Raw genomic sequence first — 12,650 nt, 5'->3', positions numbered from 1 at the left:
TGAACAAGAGAAACAACAACCCCAGACGATCGTTTCGACCTTCTGTGGGCCTCGTCAGTGAGGTGCAGTCGCATCTCTCTAAGGGCATGTGTGCAAGGAGTCCACGTCTGGTTTCCCCTTTTACTCTTAGGGAGACCCAAGAGCAATTTGCATAAATATAAAAAGAGAGAGAGATGCACTCAGCTGAGACAGAACAAAAGCTTGAAAAACTTCCATACCTGTTCATTTTTGGGTGCCACTCAGGGTGCATACTCTTTTAGCACACTATGCCCCTTCACAGAGAAAAAATATCCTGTAGCATATCAGTCTGACCCTGCCCAATGACAGTCCAGCGCCGAAATACCAGGCAATTCCTCTCTGAACAAGAGAAACAACAATCCCAGACGATCGTTTCGGCCTTCTGTGGGCCTCGTCAGTGAGGTGCAGTCGCATCTCTCTAAGGGAATGTGTGCAAGGAGTCCACGTCTGGTTTCCCCTTTTACTCTTAGGGAGACCCAAGAGCAATTTGCATAAATATAAAAAGAGAGAGAGATGCACTCAGCTGAGACAGAACAAAAGCTGGAAAAACTTCCATGCCTGTTCTTTTTTGGGTGCCACTCAGGGTGCATACTCTTTTAGCACACTATGCCCCTTCACAGAGAAAAAAAAAAAAATTTCCTGTAGCATATCAGTCTGACCCTGCCCAATGACAGTCCAGCGCCGAAATACCAGGCAATTCCTCTCTGAACAAGAGAAACAACAACCCCAGACGATCGTTTCGGCCTTCTGTGGGCCTCGTCAGTGAGGTGCAGTCGCATCTCTTTCAGGGCATGTGTGCAAGGAGTCCACGTCTGGTTTCCCCTTTTACTCTTAGGGAGACCCAAGAGCAATTTGCATAAATATAAAAAGAGAGAGAGATGCACTCAGCTGAGACAGAACAAAAGCTGGAAAAACTTCCATGCCTGTTCATTTTTGGGTGCCACTCAGGGTGCATACTGTTTTAGCACACTATGCCCCTTCACAGAGAAAAAATTTTTTCCTGTAGCATATCAGTCTGACCCTGCCCAATGACAGTCCAGCGCCGAAATACCAGGCAATTCCTCTCTGAACAAGAGAAACAACAACCCCAGACGATCGGCTGCACCTCACTGATGAGGCCCAAAGGAGGCCGAAACGATCGTCTGGGGTTGTCATGTTCCTTGTTCAGAGGAGAATTGCCTGGTATTTCGGGGCTGGACTGACCATGTCGGCGGGATCAGACTGATATACTACAGGAAAGTTTTCCTCTGTGAAAAGCACAATTGGGCAGAAAGAAGCTACTACCAGGTGGCAACCGGGCCATAGAACAAGCTATTGATGCTGCTGTTCGTTCCTGGCAGACTGCTTCTCATTCTGTTTTGCATATGTAAATATGACCCTGGGGATAGTCTCCCTAAGGGTGATGGGGGAAACCAGACGTGGACTCCTTGCCCAATGTGCTTAGAGGGATATAGCTGCACCTCACTGACGAGGCCCAAAGGAGGCCGAAACGATCATCTGGGGTTGTCATGTTCCTTGTTCAGAGGAGAATTGCCTGGTATTTCGGGGCTGGACTGACCATGTCGGCGGGATCAGACTGATATACTACAGGAAAGTTTTCCTCTGTGAAAAGCACAATTGGGCAGAAAGAAGCTACTACCAGGTGGCAACCGGGCCATAGAACAAGCTATTGATGCTGCTGTTCGTTCCTGGCAGACTGCTTCTCATTCTGTTTTGCATATGTAAATATGACCCTGGGGATAGTCTCCCTAAGGGTGATGGGGGAAACCAGACGTGGACTCCTTGCCCAATGTGCTTAGAAGGATATGGCTGCACCTCACTGACGAGGCCCAAAGGAGGCCGAAACGATCGTCTGGGGTTGTCATGTTCCTTGTTCAGAGGAGAATTGCCTGGTATTTCGGGGCTGGACTGACCATGTCGGCGGGATCAGACTGATATACTACAGGAAAGTTTTCCTCTGTGAAAAGCACAATTGGGCAGAAAGAAGCTACTACCAGGTGGCAACCGGGCCATAGAACAAGCTATTGATGCTGCTGTTCGTTCCTGGCAGACTGCTTCTCATTCTGTTTTGCATATGTAAATATGACCCTGGGCATAGTCTCCCTAAGGGTGATGGGGGAAACCAGACGTGGACTCCTTGCCCAATGTGCTTAGAGGGATATGGCTGCACCTCACTGACGAGGCCCAAAGGAGGCCGAAACGATCGTCTGGGGTTGTCATGTTCCTTGTTCAGAGGAGAATTGCCTGGTATTTCGGGGCTGGACTGACCATGTCGGCGGGATCAGACTGATATACTACAGGAAAGTTTTCCTCTGTGAAAAGCACAATTGGGCAGAAAGAAGCTACTACCAGGTGGCAACCGGGCCATAGAACAAGCTATTGATGCTGCTGTTCGTTCCTGGCAGACTGCTTCTCATTCTGTTTTGCATATGTAAATATGACCCTGGGGATAGTCTCCCTAAGGGTGATGGGGGAAACCAGACGTGGACTCCTTGCCCAATGTGCTTAGAGGGATATGGCTGCACCTCACTGACGAGGCCCAAAGGAGGCCGAAACGATCGTCTGGGGTTGTCATGTTCCTTGTACAGAGGAGAATTGCCATGGTATTTTGGGGCTGGACTGACCATGTCGGCGGGATCAGACTGATATACTACAGGAAAGTTTTCCTCTGTGAAAAGCACAATTGGGCAGAAAGAAGCTACTACCAGGTGGCAACCGGGCCATAGAACAAGCTATTGATGCTGCTGTTCGTTCCTGGCAGACTGCTTCTCATTCTGTTTTGCATATGTAAATATGACCCTGGGGATAGTCTCCCTAAGGGTGATGGGGGAAACCAGACGTGGACTCCTTGCCCAATGTGCTTAGAGGGATATGGCTGCACCTCACTGACTAGGCCCAAAGGAGGCCGAAACGATCGTCTGGGGTTGTCATGTTCTTTGTTCAGAGGAGAATTGCCTGGTATTTCGGGGCTGGACTGACCATGTCCGCGGGATCAGACTGATATACTACAGGAAAGTTTTCCTCTGTGAAAAGCACAATTGGGCAGAAAGAAGCTACTACCAGGTGGCAACCGGGCCATAGAACAAGCTATTGATGCTGCTGTTCGTTCCTGGCAGACTGCTTCTCATTCTGTTTTGCAGATCTACAGCTTTACCACACACAGATACAGAGGAAGACAAACCATTATACACATTACTGATCTACAGCTTTACCACACACTGATACAGAGGAAGACAAACCATTGTACACGTGACAGATTTACAGCTTTACCACACACAGATTCAGAGGAAGACAAACCATTATACATAATACAGATCTACAGCTTTACCACACACAGATTCACAGGAAGACAAACCATTATACACATTACACATCTACAACCTTACCACACACAGATTCAGAGGAAGACAAACCATTATACACATTACACATCTACAGCTTTACCACACACAGATTCACAGGAAGACAAACCATTATACACATTACAGATCTACAGCCTTACCACACACAGATTCAGAGGAAGACAAACCATTATACACATTACAGATCTACAGCCTTACCACACACTGATACACAGGAAGACAAACCATTATACACATTACAGATCTACAGCTTTAATATAAAAAGAGAGAGAGATGCACTCAGCTGAGACATTACAAAAGCTGGAAAAACTTCCATGCCTTTTCATTTTTGGGTGCCACTCAGGGTGCATACTCTTTTAGCACACTATGCCCTTTCACAGAGAAAAAAATATCCTGTAGCATATTAGTCTGACCCTGCCCAATGACAGTCCAGCGCCGAAATACCAGGCAATTCCTCTCTGAACAAGAGAAACAACAACCCCAGACGATCGTTTCGACCTTCTGTGGGCCTCGTCAGTGAGGTGCAGTCGCATCTCTCTAAGGGCATGTGTGCAAGGAGTCCACGTCTGGTTTCCCCTTTTACTCTTAGGGAGACCCAAGAGCAATTTGCATAAATATAAAAAGAGAGAGAGATGCACTCAGCTGAGACAGAACAAAAGCTTGAAAAACTTCCATACCTGTTCATTTTTGGGTGCCACTCAGGGTGCATACTCTTTTAGCACACTATGCCCCTTCACAGAGAAAAAATATCCTGTAGCATATCAGTCTGACCCTGCCCAATGACAGTCCAGCGCCGAAATACCAGGCAATTCCTCTCTGAACAAGAGAAACAACAATCCCAGACGATCGTTTCGGCCTTCTGTGGGCCTCGTCAGTGAGGTGCAGTCGCATCTCTCTAAGGGAATGTGTGCAAGGAGTCCACGTCTGGTTTCCCCTTTTACTCTTAGGGAGACCCAAGAGCAATTTGCATAAATATAAAAAGAGAGAGAGATGCACTCAGCTGAGACAGAACAAAAGCTGGAAAAACTTCCATGCCTGTTCTTTTTTGGGTGCCACTCAGGGTGCATACTCTTTTAGCACACTATGCCCCTTCACAGAGAAAAAAAAAAAAATTTCCTGTAGCATATCAGTCTGACCCTGCCCAATGACAGTCCAGCGCCGAAATACCAGGCAATTCCTCTCTGAACAAGAGAAACAACAACCCCAGACGATCGTTTCGGCCTTCTGTGGGCCTCGTCAGTGAGGTGCAGTCGCATCTCTTTAAGGGCATGTGTGCAAGGAGTCCACGTCTGGTTTCCCCTTTTACTCTTAGGGAGACCCAAGAGCAATTTGCATAAATATAAAAAGAGAGAGAGATGCACTCAGCTGAGACAGAACAAAAGCTGGAAAAACTTCCATGCCTGTTCATTTTTGGGTGCCACTCAGGGTGCATACTCTTTTAGCACACTATGCCCCTTCACAGAGAAAAAATTTTTTCCTGTAGCATATCAGTCTGACCCTGCCCAATGACAGTCCAGCGCCGAAATACCAGGCAATTCCTCTCTGAACAAGAGAAACAACAACCCCAGACGATCGGCTGCACCTCACTGATGAGGCCCAAAGGAGGCCGAAACGATCGTCTGGGGTTGTCATGTTCCTTGTTCAGAGGAGAATTGCCTGGTATTTCGGGGCTGGACTGACCATGTCGGCGGGATCAGACTGATATACTACAGGAAAGTTTTCCTCTGTGAAAAGCACAATTGGGCAGAAAGAAGCTACTACCAGGTGGCAACCGGGCCATAGAACAAGCTATTGATGCTGCTGTTCGTTCCTGGCAGACTGCTTCTCATTCTGTTTTGCATATGTAAATATGACCCTGGGGATAGTCTCCCTAAGGGTGATGGGGGAAACCAGACGTGGACTCCTTGCCCAATGTGCTTAGAGGGATATAGCTGCACCTCACTGACGAGGCCCAAAGGAGGCCGAAACGATCATCTGGGGTTGTCATGTTCCTTGTTCAGAGGAGAATTGCCTGGTATTTCGGGGCTGGACTGACCATGTCGGCGGGATCAGACTGATATACTACAGGAAAGTTTTCCTCTGTGAAAAGCACAATTGGGCAGAAAGAAGCTACTACCAGGTGGCAACCGGGCCATAGAACAAGCTATTGATGCTGCTGTTCGTTCCTGGCAGACTGCTTCTCATTCTGTTTTGCATATGTAAATATGACCCTGGGGATAGTCTCCCTAAGGGTGATGGGGGAAACCAGACGTGGACTCCTTGCCCAATGTGCTTAGAGGGATATGGCTGCACCTCACTGACGAGGCCCAAAGGAGGCCGAAACGATCGTCTGGGGTTGTCATGTTCCTTGTTCAGAGGAGAATTGCCTGGTATTTCGGGGCTGGACTGACCATGTCGGCGGGATCAGACTGATATACTACAGGAAAGTTTTCCTCTGTGAAAAGCACAATTGGGCAGAAAGAAGCTACTACCAGGTGGCAACCGGGCCATAGAACAAGCTATTGATGCTGCTGTTCGTTCCTGGCAGACTGCTTCTCATTCTGTTTTGCATATGTAAATATGACCCTGGGCATAGTCTCCCTAAGGGTGATGGGGGAAACCAGACGTGGACTCCTTGCCCAATGTGCTTAGAGGGATATGGCTGCACCTCACTGACGAGGCCCAAAGGAGGCCGAAACGATCGTCTGGGGTTGTCATGTTCCTTGTTCAGAGGAGAATTGCCTGGTATTTCGGGGCTGGACTGACCATGTCGGCGGGATCAGACTGATATACTACAGGAAAGTTTTCCTCTGTGAAAAGCACAATTGGGCAGAAAGAAGCTACTACCAGGTGGCAACCGGGCCATAGAACAAGCTATTGATGCTGCTGTTCGTTCCTGGCAGACTGCTTCTCATTCTGTTTTGCATATGTAAATATGACCCTGGGGATAGTCTCCCTAAGGGTGATGGGGGAAACCAGACGTGGACTCCTTGCCCAATGTGCTTAGAGGGATATGGCTGCACCTCACTGACGAGGCCCAAAGGAGGCCGAAACGATCGTCTGGGGTTCTCATGTTCCTTGTTCAGAGGAGAATTGCCTGGTATTTCGGGGCTGGACTGACCATGTCGGCGGGATCAGACTGATATACTACAGGAAAGTTTTCCTCTGTGAAAAGCACAATTGGGCAGAAAGAAGCTACTACCAGGTGGCAACCGGGCCATAGAACAAGCTATTGATGCTGCTGTTCGTTCCTGGCAGACTGCTTCTCATTCTGTTTTGCATATGTAAATATGACCCTGGGGATAGTCTCCCTAAGGGTGATGGGGGAAACCAGACGTGGACTCCTTGCCCAATGTGCTTAGAGGGATATGGCTGCACCTCACTGACGAGGCCCAAAGGAGGCCGAAACGATCGTCTGGGGTTGTCATGTTCCTTGTTCAGAGGAGAATTGCCTGGTATTTCGGGGCTGGACTGACCATGTCGGCGGGATCAGACTGATATACTACAGGAAAGCTTTCCTCTGTGAAAAGCACAATTGGGCAGAAAGAAGCTACTACCAGGTGGCAACCGGGCCATAGAACAAGCTATTGATGCTGCTGTTCGTTCCTGGCAGACTGCTTCTCATTCTGTTTTGCATATGTAAATATGACCCTGGGGATAGTCTCCCTAAGGGTGATGGGGGAAACCAGACGTGGACTCCTTGCCCAATGTGCTTAGAGGGATATGGCTGCACCTCACTGACGAGGCCCAAAGGAGGCCGAAACGATCGTCTGGGGTTGTCATGTTCCTTGTTCAGAGGAGAATTGCCTGGTATTTCGGGGCTGGACTGACCATGTCGGCGGGATCAGACTGATATACTACAGGAAAGTTTTCCTCTGTGAAAAGCACAATTGGGCAGAAAGAAGCTACTACCAGGTGGCAACCGGGCCATAGAACAAGCTATTGATGCTGCTGTTCGTTTCTGGCAGACTGCTTCTCATTCTGTTTTGCATATGTAAATATGACCCTGGGGATAGTCTCCCTAAGGGTGATGGGGGAAACCAGACGTGGACTCCTTGCCCAATGTGCTTAGAGGGATATGGCTGCACCTCACTGACGAGGCCCAAAGGAGGCCGAAACGATCGTCTGGGGTTGTCATGTTCCTTGTACAGAGGAGAATTGCCTGGTATTTTGGGGCTGGACTGACCATGTCGGCGGGATCAGACTGATATACTACAGGAAAGTTTTCCTCTGTGAAAAGCACAATTGGGCAGAAAGAAGCTACTACCAGGTGGCAACCGGGCCATAGAACAAGCTATTGATGCTGCTGTTCGTTCCTGGCAGACTGCTTCTCATTCTGTTTTGCATATGTAAATATGACCCTGGGGATAGTCTCCCTAAGGGTGATGGGGGAAACCAGACGTGGACTCCTTGCCCAATGTGCTTAGAGGGATATGGCTGCACCTCACTGACTAGGCCCAAAGGAGGCCGAAACGATCGTCTGGGGTTGTCATGTTCTTTGTTCAGAGGAGAATTGCCTGGTATTTCGGGGCTGGACTGACCATGTCCGCGGGATCAGACTGATATACTACAGGAAAGTTTTCCTCTGTGAAAAGCACAATTGGGCAGAAAGAAGCTACTACCAGGTGGCAACCGGGCCATAGAACAAGCTATTGATGCTGCTGTTCGTTCCTGGCAGACTGCTTCTCATTCTGTTTTGCAGATCTACAGCTTTACCACACACAGATACAGAGGAAGACAAACCATTATACACATTACTGATCTACAGCTTTACCACACACTGATACAGAGGAAGACAAACCATTGTACACATGACAGATTTACAGCTTTACCACACACAGATTCAGAGGAAGACAAACCATTATACATAATACAGATCTACAGCTTTACCACACACAGATTCACAGGAAGACAAACCATTATACACATTACACATCTACAACCTTACCACACACAGATTCAGAGGAAGACAAACCATTATACACATTACACATCTACAGCTTTACCACACACAGATTCACAGGAAGACAAACCATTATACACATTACAGATCTACAGCCTTACCACACACAGATTCAGAGGAAGACAAACCATTATACACATTACAGATCTACAGCCTTACCACACACTGATACACAGGAAGACAAACCATTATACACATTACAGATCTACAGCTTTACCACACACAGATTCAGAGGAAGACAAACCATTATACACATTACAGATCTACAGCTTTACCACACACAGATTCACAGGAAGACAAACCATTATACACATTACAGATCTACAGCTTTACCACACACAGATTCAGAGGAAGACAAACCATTATACACATTACAGATCTACAACTTTACCACACACAGATACAGAGGAAGACAAACCATTATACACATTACTGATCTACAGCTTTACCACACACTGATACAGAGGAAGACAAACCATTGTACACATTACAGATTTACAGCTTTACCACACAAAGATTCAGAGGTAGACAAACCATTATACATATTACAGATCTACAGCTTTACCACACACAGATACAGAGGAAGACAAACCATTATACACATTACAGATCTACAGCTTTACCACACACAGATACAGAGGAAGACAAACCATTATACACATTACTGATCTACAGCTTTACCACACACTGATACAGAGGAAGACAAACCATTGTACACATGACAGATTTACAGCTTTACCACACACAGATTCAGAGGAAGACAAACCATTATACATATTACAGATCTACAGCTTTACCACACACAGATACAGAGGAAGACAAACCATTATACACATTACAGATCTACAGCTTTACCACATACAGATACAGAGGAAGACAAACCATTATACACATTACAGATCTACAGCTTTACCACACACAGATTCACAGGAAGACAAACCATTATTAACATTACACATCTACAGCCTTACCACACACAGATTCAGAGGAAGACAAACCATTATACACATTACACATCTACAGCTTTACCACACACAGATTCACAGGAAGACAAACCATTATACACATTACAGATCTACAGCCTTACCACACACAGATTCAGAGGAAGACAAACCATTATACACATTACAGATCTACAGCTTTACCACACACAGATACAGAGGAAGAAAAACCATTATACACATTACACATCTAAAGCTTTACCACACACAGATTCAGAGGAAGACAAACCATTATACACATTACAGATCTACAGCTTTACCACACACAGATACAGAGGAAGACAAACCATTATACACATTACACATCTAAAGCTTTACCACACACAGATTCACAGGAAGACAAACCATTATACACATTACAGATCTACAGCTTTACCACACACAGATTCAGAGGAAGACAAAACATTATACACATGACAGATTTACAGCTTTACGCTTTACCACACACAGATTCAGAGGAAGACAAACCATTATACATATTACAGATCTACAGCTTTACCACACACAGATACAGAAGAAGACAAACCATTATACACATTACAGATCTACAGCTTTACCACACACAGATTCACAGGAAGACAAACCATTATACACATTACAGATCTACAGCTTTACCACACACAGATACAGAGGAAGACAAACCATTATACACATTACAGATCTACAGCTTTACCACACACTGATACAGAGGAAGACAAACCATTGTACACATGACAGATTTACAGCTTTACCACACACAGATTCACAGGAAGACAAACCATTATACACATTACAGATCTACAGCTTTACCACACACAGATACAGAGGAAGACAAACCATTATACACATTACAGATCTACAGCTTTACCACACACAGATTCACAGGAAGACAAACCATTATACACATTACACATCTACAGCCTTACCACACACAGATTCAGAGGAAGACAAACCATTATACACATTACACATCTACAGCTTTACCACACACAGATTCACAGGAAGACAAACCATTATACACATTACAGATCTACAGCCTTACCACACACAGATCCAGAGGAAGACAAACCATTATACACATTACAGATCTACAGCCCTACCACACACAGATTCAGAGGAAGACAAACCATTATACACATTACAGATCTACAGCTTTACCACACACAGATACAGAGGAAGACAAACCATTATACACATTACAGATCTACAGCTTTACCACACACAGATACAGAGGAAGACAAACCATTATACACATTACAGATCTACAGCTTTACCACACACTGATACACAGGAAGACAAACCATTATACACATTGCAGATGTACAGCTTTACCACACACAGATTCAGAGGAAGACAAACCATTATACACATTACAGATCTACAGCTTTACCACACACAGATACAGAGGAAGACAAACCATTATACACATTACAGATCTACAGCTTTACCACACACAGATTCAGAAGAAGACAAACCATTATACACATTACAGATCTACAGCTTTACCACACACAGATACAGAGGAAGACAAACCATTATACACATTACAGATCTACAGCTTTACCACACACAGATTAAGAGGAAGACAAACCATTATACACATTACAGGTCTACAGCTTTACCACACACAGATTCCAAGGAAGACAAACCATTATACACATTACAGATCTACAGCTTTACCACACACAGATTCACAGGAAGACAAACCATTATTAACATTACACATCTACAGCCTTACCACACACAGATTCAGAGGAAGACAAACCATTATACACATTACACATCTACAGCTTTACCACACACAGATTCACAGGAAGACAAACCATTATACACATTACAGATCTACAGCCTTACCACACACAGATTCAGAGGAAGACAAACCATTATACACATTACAGATCTACAGCTTTACCACACACAGATACAGAGGAAGAAAAACCATTATACACATTACACATCTAAAGCTTTACCACACACAGATTCAGAGGAAGACAAACCATTATACACATTACAGATCTACAGCTTTACCACACACAGATACAGAGGAAGACAAACCATTATACACATTACACATCTAAAGCTTTACCACACACAGATTCACAGGAAGACAAACCATTATACACATTACAGATCTACAGCTTTACCACACACAGATTCAGAGGAAGACAAAACATTATACACATGACAGATTTACAGCTTTACGCTTTACCACACACAGATTCAGAGGAAGACAAACCATTATACATATTACAGATCTACAGCTTTACCACACACAGATACAGAGGAAGACAAACCATTATACACATTACAGATCTACAGCTTTACCACACACAGATTCACAGGAAGACAAACCATTATACACATTACAGATCTACAGCTTTACCACACACAGATACAGAGGAAGACAAACCATTATACACATTACAGATCTACAGCTTTACCACACACTGATACAGAGGAAGACAAACCATTGTACACATGACAGATTTACAGCTTTACCACACACAGATTCACAGGAAGACAAACCATTATACACATTACAGATCTACAGCTTTACCACACACAGATACAGAGGAAGACAAACCATTATACACATTACAGATCTACAGCTTTACCACACACAGATTCACAGGAAGACAAACCATTATACACATTACACATCTACAGCCTTACCACACACAGATTCAGAGGAAGACAAACCATTATACACATTACACATCTACAGCTTTACCACACACAGATTCACAGGAAGACAAACCATTATACACATTACAGATCTACAGCCTTACCACACACAGATCCAGAGGAAGACAAACCATTATACACATTACAGATCTACAGCCCTACCACACACAGATTCAGAGGAAGACAAACCATTATACACATTACAGATCTACAGCTTTACCACACACAGATACAGAGGAAGACAAACCATTATACACATTACAGATCTACAGCTTTACCACACACAGATACAGAGGTAGACAAACCATTATACACATTACAGATCTACAGCTTTACCACACACTGATACACAGGAAGACAAACCATTATACACATTGCAGATCTACAGCTTTACCACACACAGATTCAGAGGAAGACAAACCATTATACACATTACAGATCTACAGCTTTACCACACACAGATACAGAGGAAGACAAACCATTATACACATTACACATCTACAGCTTTACCACACACAGATTCACAGGAAGACAAACCATTATACACATTACAGATCTACAGCTTTACCACACACAGATTCAGAGGAAGACAACCCATTATACACATTACACATCTACAGCTTTACCACACACAGATTCAGAGGAAGACCAACCATTATACAC

The sequence above is a fragment of the Bombina bombina genome, chromosome 4 (genome assembly GCF_027579735.1).
Source record: "Bombina bombina isolate aBomBom1 chromosome 4, aBomBom1.pri, whole genome shotgun sequence".
In the NCBI taxonomy this organism is placed as follows: Eukaryota; Metazoa; Chordata; class Amphibia; order Anura; family Bombinatoridae; genus Bombina; species Bombina bombina.
Note: the sequence above shows the minus strand (reverse complement) of the source record.